The sequence below is a fragment of the Lepidothrix coronata genome, unplaced genomic scaffold (assembly GCF_001604755.1).
Source record: "Lepidothrix coronata isolate B3197 unplaced genomic scaffold, Lepidothrix_coronata-1.0 Scaffold63, whole genome shotgun sequence".
In the NCBI taxonomy this organism is placed as follows: domain Eukaryota; kingdom Metazoa; phylum Chordata; class Aves; order Passeriformes; family Pipridae; genus Lepidothrix; species Lepidothrix coronata.
In genome coordinates this window covers 3,652,768-3,662,493 of record NW_016690243.1, presented here as the reverse complement: position 1 = coordinate 3,662,493, position 9,726 = coordinate 3,652,768, and positions in this window count along the sequence as shown.

The window sequence follows — 9,726 nt, the reverse complement described above, 5'->3', positions numbered from 1 at the left end:
TAGATATTAGAAAGAGGTTCTTCACCCAGAGGGTGTTTTGGTACTGGAACAGGCTTCCCAGGGAAGTGGTCCCAACACCAAGCCTGACAGAGTTCAAGAAGCATTTGGAGGATACTCTCAGGCACATGGTGTGACTCTTGGGGATGGTCTTGTGCAGGGCTAAGGGTTGGACTTGTGAGTTCCTTCCAGCTTGGCATATTCTGTGATTCTGTGTTGTGTGTAACCCTTCCCACCCTAAAAAAACCAAAAACCTAGCCAAACCAAATCAAAATAAACAAACAAACAAATAAAAAAAAAGGCAGAAAGAAATGGCCTTCCTAATGGCAAACTAGAGACATTTCACTGTCCTCTAAAACCACATATTTTTCTAGCTATTAGGAATGACAAAGGAACTCTAGGAATACAACACACTGTTTCTTCTTCTTTCAAGGAAAAATAGTCTTCATTTGCTTTGTTTTCTCTTTTCTCTTACCTTTATTCTCTCTGTTAACCTGCAACTGTATCTTTGTAGTCTGTTCCATTCTTCTTTTCCATTTCTTCAACTTATGTCCTGACAACTGCCCTTCTCTGTCCAAAGAGATGTCAATGTTCTAATGCTCAGAGTTCAGCCCTGAAGCTTCAGACACTCAATGCTGCAGCATAGCATGGAGGGTCCATATGTGACTTCTGTATCTCAGAACCGTGTTAAAAAAGACCTGTATCTTGTATACTGAGGGGTCCAAATTAACATATCACAGTGCTGAGAACATTGGTATGGTTTAAATCCTACCCATCTTTAAAGCTTAGGCAGTGAAAGTAATTTTCTTTCTCAAGATTTTTCATTCCAAAGACTCTAGAAAAGAAAGCTCTGCTCCATATGGCCCTGTTTTTTTCAAAATGAGATCAGATTTTGCTTCTGACTTTCAAAATGACAAAAAAGAATTTCCTGGTGCTTGATGCACTGTTTTAAGTAATTGGTCTGAGTTTAGAGCAGTCCTTCAGGAAAATATAATTTCTGTTTTCTTTTAGAACCAAAAGTATTTCAGTTTTCAGCATTTCCTTGTAAATACTTGTAAGTGTCTTTGGGGTTTTCTCAGTCATCACTGCTGAAGATGGTTACTTCTACTGGTGGAAGCAGAGGAAATACGAGGGAGAGGAGAATAGAAGATATATCCACATATGTATAGGAGAGAAAGGATGCTGTTTCACAGGCAGAACAGCTTTTCTGCAGCCCTGCTACCAAGGCAAAATATCCATTGGAGCAAGATTATTTCCTGGTGGCTAGGACACTTACTCCGGGGAAGACAACCCTGTAGTCTAGACTCAATTCAATGATTCAATGGTGACATCTGCATTTCATGTGAATTAGTTAAAATACAAGATTAGGCATCATGGGTGTGAGAGTTAGAGGGGAATATACATTAAAAAATTCTTATGTTTTGTAGGATAAAGATGACATTTCTCTGCTTGGATGGTTTTTACCAATTTAAATACATATTTTCATGTAGAGAGCAAAAAATGTGTTTCTATAGAATTTAGATGCTTCAGGGCACGTTTGGCATCTGTGCAGAATTTTTGAGAACCACTATTTCAAATTGTTCCATCCTTATTTTTGATGCTTGTGATGGTTTCCTCTCAAGAAATCATAAAAGAAGTATTATTCAACATGACATGAGCAATTAGGCTTTATCATACTGTATGACAGAAATCTCTGTTCCAACACATTTCTTACAATGTGTATGAGAAACCATAATTTTCTCACTTAGGCAATCTCCTTTTAAAAAAAATACTCTAAATCTTTCTCTAGTAATAAGTTACATTAAAAAAAAACAACTATCTGAAATAAAGCTGGACAAAAATAAATCTATTATTATATAGTGTGCGCAGGAAGGTACAAGAAATAAATGATACATGGCTTCATTTGTGATAAGCAAAGATACTGAAAAATCAAAATCCTGAAAAAATAAAATTAACCCTCCTAAAGGATGTTTGTACGCATCCTTTATGCTGTCAACATCTAAGCAGGATTTCACTTCTTCTGTATAAGAAAAAGAGAGGAACAAAACCAGCAAACCAATTTAATGATTGCTTTTATGTAAATATACATGTGCAGTCATGCATAAGAATGTACACACAATGACAGCAACTATGCCTGTCATATAAACAAAGATGATGTCTTTATTATACGTCTGTACTTAAAATGCATTTTCCATTAATATATTGAAGCTTCTCCCAGATTGACAGTTACAGTACAGCCCTCTCAACAACAGTCTAATTGTTTCCCAAGGCTAGTAATAAGCCAGGCTTTGCAGGGATTTGTTTTCATAACTTCTGATTTCTGAAAATTCTTCCTCAACTCAAGGCTATCTTGTGAACTTAGAAGAGGTAAAGAGGTGTTTGATTGAAGTAGATTTGCACTTTTGTGTAAGTTTTATTTCTGAGTATCACCTTGTATAGATCTGATAGGATTTTTTTTTTAATCTTCAGTGGTGTTAGGGTGTTTAATTACGATTCAAGAAAAGATTGTCTAAATTCTAATGTAAGCTGTGACATCCTACTGCTTCTTGATACTCATTATTTTGCCTTTCTATATTTCAAATCAATAACTGTAGCTGGCAAAAAAAATTGTAAACAAAAATCAGGAGAATTATTGTAAACATAAACATTATACCGTATTACATCAACTTGCATAGCAAAAAGGAATCCAGGAACTATTACAAAGTCAGTAGTAACACTCATTAGGTGTTGTGAAATGCTATCTTTGAACATTAATTTATTTTTAAAATTAATCCACATAATTTCATGTCCTTTTTGGAGATGCTTTCCATTAATACTCTAGCTGTGAAGTTTGCTGCAGGTTAGAAGCTCTTATAGATCTGTGTATGTCTTCTATTCAGGGTCTGAATCTATACTAGTAACTGCAGCGGTAGTGGATCAAGGGTTGGACTTGATGATTTTGAAGGTCCCTTCCAACCCAGCTGATTCTATGATTCTATGATTCTATGATTCTATGATTATACTGGGTGAAACATTCATGGAAGACTTTCAGGATTCTATTATTAAAATCAGAGTTTGCAATTCTGAACAGTCAGAGACAAATCTAGGACTCAATCTTTTATTGTTCTGCCAATCACTCTGTATCAATCTACCTATACAAATATAATCAACACACTGTGCTCAACTGGTAAAACATAACACTCATAAAGTCACAGGTTTTTTTATTTTTTTTTTTTGTCTCATGAACTGCAGTCAGGCTCTGAGTGAACCCACACAACAGCACACAAAACCTACCCACCTGGACAAAGGAGACTTCACTACATGTCCCTGCCTGGAACTGACTACTTAAATCCATTAGGAGCTAGATAATAAGGTAACACCTTATTCAGAAAACAAGAAATAGTCCCCCTCAGGAAGAACACAATGCTCAGATTTGCAACACCATATGGAAGCAGCAATCTGAGGAGAGGAATTGCCACATGTAGGAGCTGGAGCTGTCAGCCGTGATCACAGTGAGCTTTCTATTTCCAGGGGCCATCTGAATTGTCTGATGTAAACTGGATGAGTGGGACTGAGCTGTGATTTGTGTGAGGTCTGTGTTTGCAGGGCAAGCATCACTGTCCACAGGCTGTATTTGTCCGGCCAAGCAAAACAGCTCTAGGTTGTGTGTCAAAGACTGCTGTGATCTGCTTGAACAGCCACCATGCCAATCTCTCTAGAGATCCAGAGATGAGATCTGCTCCAACTTCTGAGGCAATGACTTGGTCCACAAAAGGTTTAAGAGACCTTTTTTGCCCCTTAGTCAACAGAGGCCCAGAGCCAAGATAGTAGAAGAATATTGTAGACTATTACTCATAGGAGACCGAAATCAAGACTAAGGAGTCACGGGGGACCTAATCCAACACTGCAATGGATTATGGGTTGCTTAACTGACACTGTCTCCCTTAATTATTGTAGAAAATATGTAGCTACAAGCTTGCCATTTAGCACAACAACTCAGGAAATCCAGTCATAAAACCTTCTCAGCCACATGCTCTAGACATGTGCTTAGGCATTTCAGTTGGGGTAAATGCACAAAATGCAGGTGCCTAAACCCTGTCTATCGTTCCCTGCATGCCCATCAGCTCAAATTCTGATAAGCTTAACAATACAGCCTAACTGGTGTGGACTTTGACAGGCTTCACACTGGTATTTACACAGGAGTTGTCCACATCTGAACTAGTCATTCTCAGGACCCTGGAAAGAAACCGAGAGAAATAGACATCACCTTTTGGTCCAGTGAAATATATTTTGTAAGTTCCTGTTTTTCTCCAGTGACTATTGTCTAATTAGAGTCAGTAAGTCCTGATCAACAGCTAAGTTATGAGCACTAAAATCTTTAAATGTTTTTATTAGACACTTTAAGTGGTTTTTTGTTCAACATGCAACTTGTCAAAGGAATCTATTCTTTAGTGTCAAGTAATTGCAGACAGGCAACAAAGATGCTGAACATAGTGCTGAGGATGACAAATTAGCTCTGTATCATAAAGGCAGGTGTTAAAATATTGCTGCTAAAATGCTTAGATCTGTCTCTTTGTCTCTATACTCTTCAGTTCCTGATGTGTAAAATAGTGACAATGCACTTCTCTACCTTTCAGAAAACTCGTGAGTATAGATATTGTAAAGAGAGAAAAATCAAATATTACAAAGAGAATAAAAAACAAGAAAAATCTCACTGCTAATAGAGACAGAGACTCATTCCCTATTGACAAGTCTGCCTGCTTTTCCTAAATGAGAATTAAAACCCATTCAATCTTCAATAATTAGAATGGTCTTTAGGAGGATAACAAAACAAATAATTTTATTTTTAGTGGTTTGTCATTATATTCAATCTGAACAAACATTTGAGGTACTGAGAGGTATAATTCTTCCAGAAATCAGCCAGAGTTTTATTTGTAGATCCAGCTCCAAGGCATTTTTAGACACATTCAACAGAAAAGCAACTTAATAATTATTAATGCCTTATTTATCTAACTGAAATGCATTGAAAACAAGAAAATATTAGCCATTTGCAGTGTACCATTTTTCTGTTCATGATTAGATACACTGATATGTTTGCATTAAATTATGCAAAGTATTCTTATTTACCAAGTATAGCCATGCTTTCAGGGCTTACTGCAACATCAGTTATCAGCCCCTAATACCTTCTCCAACACCTGTAAAGGAGAGGAGAGACTGAGTCATTCGCAGATCACAGCACAGCTTTTCTATTAGTTCTTACACAACTAGGTTTTTTCAGAAGGCAGAATGGTACAGTTTTCCTGAAATGCACATTATCTTCCCACTTTGGTAGCAATGTGTCACAAATCACGATCAAATGAACTAATTTTACCTAATTTAAGAAAAAGGCTAAGGAAACAAAGGTGGAATGCCACCCAGGAACTGAGAAGCTGCATGGCACTGGAGACAGGGGAGGAGAGAAGGCTCCTGGACCGTAGAGGTCAGGCCAGTAGCTACTACTGGGGAGAGAGATGGGAAGAAAAGTAAAGACTGAGAACATGCTCCCACCAAAGAAGATCCCATCTCAGGCAGCAGGAAGATAAGACCTACATCGGTGTATTAGGCTAATCTTAATTGAGAGAATATCAGGATACACTAGGTTTCTCCCCCCTAAATTTCCCATACCCTATCAGTAAGGGCATCTTAGATCTACAGGTTTTTGAGATGCTGTATTCCTACCTACTCTCAATTGCCCTGTACATTAATTTCAAGTCCCAGGGGTCATTTCATCGTCTGACAGTTACGTTTCCTTTTCAGAAGACTTCTGGAATATTTCCTCTCCTCTAGAGCTGCCAGGGCAGCAGGCTTCAAGGGAAAAGGTGAATGCCTCTGACACTCTCCAGAATAAGATCAAATACAGTTTGTCAAAGAAAAAAATTCAAGAGGCGAAATAAATTCATAAAATTTTTTGCATATTTTGCAAAACCTCACCAATGGTACAGAAGTTTCTACAGACACAAGGGGCTCTGATTCATCTGACACATTTTGGCAAGTTCTCAAATTCATGAGATCTAATTTTGCAACAATTTTCTCCGGGATTTTGGTAAATTTACTGCCTTACAGATTTAAAAAACAAAAAGGACTTTCCATTCTTTTGAGGCCTTTTTTTCTTTTGTGTCTCAAAGAGAATAGAGAGTACCAATATTTTTCAAGTTTTTCTCAGAGGTTTCCTTGAATTGAGGGGGATAATAGATTGGCCTCACAGGTCACTTCATTCTCACCCACAGTTTAGGAACCCTGAAGACTGAAGATAATAAGAAAAAGGAAAACAGCACTCTTTAATCCTATGGTTCACACAGAAATCACAGTTTCATGTTCAGATATAACTAGGTCATTTTCTTCCAAAGAAAGATGGATTTGGTATACTGTACTGTCCAAAATAAACCTACTGCTTCATTCACTGGTAACTGCCCTTTGTTTTAATATTGGCAGTTGCAAAGGCCAAATGATTTCAAAAGTGACCAAGCACTGATGTGTTAGAAGAAAACACAGGATGGCCTCTTAATTTGGTCCAAATGCAAAAAGTCTGCTTTGAAATGGCATTGCTTTTACAACTTCTTCAATAAAGGAAATTGAAACCAGCTTGTAATGCATCCATTACACTTACCAGCAATTCCTGTCCTAAATGACTTCCTTTCAATCTCAGTGAAGTCAGTTAAATTCTAACTCACAATATTAAGTCAGTTAAAGTGCTAACCTGAAACTTTTCCTTTCAATAGTGTAACGACTTCTACAAAGCATTGGAAAGCCTCCCCAAAACTCCTAAAATTTTTTCTAGCAGTCATGCTTACTGCAGCAAATAACTCTTAACTCTTTTACACATAACAAAATGTGTGTGTGTGTTTCACACCCCCTTCATTGATAGAAAAAAGAGTTGGGGGGAGAAACAGATCACAAAAATATTTATTGGAATATATTCTGTTAGATTGTTACTATTAAAGGAATTAAGGCAGCATTATTAAAAGCAGATATTTGCATGGTATATTTGCTTATTTCCTCCCCCTGTTCTCACCCCCACAGGCACACACTATCACACAGAGACTGCAACACACGCGTCACTCCCAGTCCAGCCCAGCTGTTCACTCACCAGGGAGCTGCACTGGTGTGAGAGTGGCCTCTGGGCAGGTGTGCAGAGAGTCCCTCACAGGTCCCAGGTTTCCTCAGCAGCACATGCAGAGCTGGTGTCTCTGCACAGCTGCCACTGGCACCTCAGATGTGGACTGAGCTGCACAGCCCCCTCCTTGGTGCCAGCATGGCCTGGTGACCTTACACACACTCAGCAGGACCTGAGTCTTCCATTCTTGAGGAGAGAGCAGGATAAGTTTTCAGAGTCTGTCAGCACTTGAGAGACTTTTTCCTTCCCTCTCAGTACTCTTCCTCTTTTCAGGCTGTTCTGTTCTCACCCATGGATGTAGGTAGGATCCATTTGCATCCACTTGTGCAGAAGTGTGCATGACACTGAAATGTGTGTCCTGACTTCAGTCTGCTCTCCTCCCTCTAGCTGTGTATCTAGTGGTCTCTGTTAATTTATTGAAACAATTAACACACCTAGCAGGGATTAAGTATACTGTAGGGACTAGGGGTGGGGGAACAGGACTGTCAGACTCCTTGCTTTATTGTTATTCACATCTGAAAGAATTGTCAGTAAATAACCTTCAAAATCTTGGTGGCAAGTGTCATATTGTAACAGACACAAAAGTGTCTCTTGTGTTACATACTGAGTCAATTACACCGCTTGTGATTAAGAAAAACTGAGCACAATTCCCAGCTGGTGTTCCACACAGTTGCCAAAATGGAGTGTCTGGCCCATTGAAAAATAAATATTGCAGATAGGTTCCCCAGACAGTACTCTGAAATTATTGTCCTGAAAATTGTGGAGTTGATAATATGAAACAAGCAAAAAATGCTCGTCTGAAATCAAAGCACAGTGTATTTTCTTGGGAAAGGATGTGAAAAAGGGGAAAACAGCTCTAGTTCTTAATCTGACAGCAGCAAGCCACCTCATATAGTCACAGTCATGCTGAGTCCTCAGTCTTTTCCTTCTCTCTCCCCTTCCCACCTATGTAACTTGTAGAGTTTTATATCCAGATAAGTGGATTGGAGCACAAGCAATGAAATGAGTAATGTAATTTGGTGCCCATTGTCGGCATGGTGTTGGCTTCTTCCATTATGACAACAAACAAAATTCAATTACTGTTTGGATATGAACAATTGTTGCCAAATTACCTGCCAAGTCTATTTTCTCTGTTGGCATGAAATGAGCAACTCCATAGAAAGGATGTCAAGTATTTCCACAGTAAAGAGCAAAAGAGGAAGAGAAGAAACAGAACTTTAAGAAGAGGAACTGAATGACAATAAGACCATTTTGGGCCACAGTTTTGCTGTGAAGAGTCCCTAAGTTGTAACAAAGAAAGCAGTGCCAGAGCAGACCCCAGATGGACGTGAAAAGGCTATCAGCTGTGTTTTGCCAGCACTCTGCATCGCCTAGCGAAAAAATGCCTTGCAGCTGGTCAGTGAAAAAATCACTGCTATGCTTAGCATAAAAATATCATTCATATCCTATCACTACCTTCACAATTTACACGCACAACAAACTTTCTCCAAGCCTTTTCAATTAAACCAGAGAAGAAAAGCCTGTGGAAAAAGGTATTCATGTGTACTGATGCGATTCAGAACCTGATTATTGAGTAGCACAGGGCTGTGAATCTACTCTATTTTCCTATGCAGATATCTTTAATCTTCATTTGTTAATTGACATAAAGTATCAAATATCCAGTAGAATTATGGTTATATGTGATTATATTTTAGTAATCTTTCAAGTGATGGTTGCCATGTAGCTCTTGAAGTCTGGAAGTTTGAAGTAATTATTTTCTTATAGGAAGGATGAATCAAGAAAATAGTAAGAGTCCAGGCAAATATGGGGAAATACAGGTGCTTGTCACTTTCTTAGTTTGAGAAGAGGGAAGGGATTGGATTGTAGATTGTTTAATATAATATAACCTGGAATATATAGATAAATCTGTATTTAGTCAGGTCACTGTATGCAAGCACATGATACTAAAGGTATCAATTTTGAAAACTTTTTTGAAAACTACTGAAGCTGATACTCGTCTGTGTTTTCTGTCTATATACTGAGGATGGGTGCATATGAAAATTGTAGGTATATGAGCATATTATTTTATCTGACTTCAGCCTATGAGATGTGAATTTTAGAAAATGACATGGGCTATAACTTATAACCTGGAAAAAACCCACAACATTATTTACTGTAATGAATTTCTGCAGAAAGCAATGCTAGAAAAATGAACTGAAGGCCCCATTAAGCAAGTGGTAAATAAAAAGGCAATTTAGCCAGATCATTTATTTAGCAAGTGGAAACAGACGTTGTTGCCTCCACTTTCTACTTCCCACTGGCCCCAAAGAAGTTTTTACTGAATATTTTACCAATTACTTCTATTAGGCAATTATTGGGAAAATGCTGATATCGCTGTGAGGAGTTAAAGAATGCAGTTTCTTGTCTCAAAACACTGTCAAAGCCGCAGAAGGAACTTGCTGTAAGATAAGCCACTGAACAAAAAATTCCCACTGTGTGGACTGTGGGAACTTGAGATAAACTCAGACAGCAACAACAGGAAGATGCTAATTCCAGGCCTGGTGAGGCAGATCTGGGTAACCTATCAGGACAAAAGTTTGCAGTGTCAAGCAGTGGGA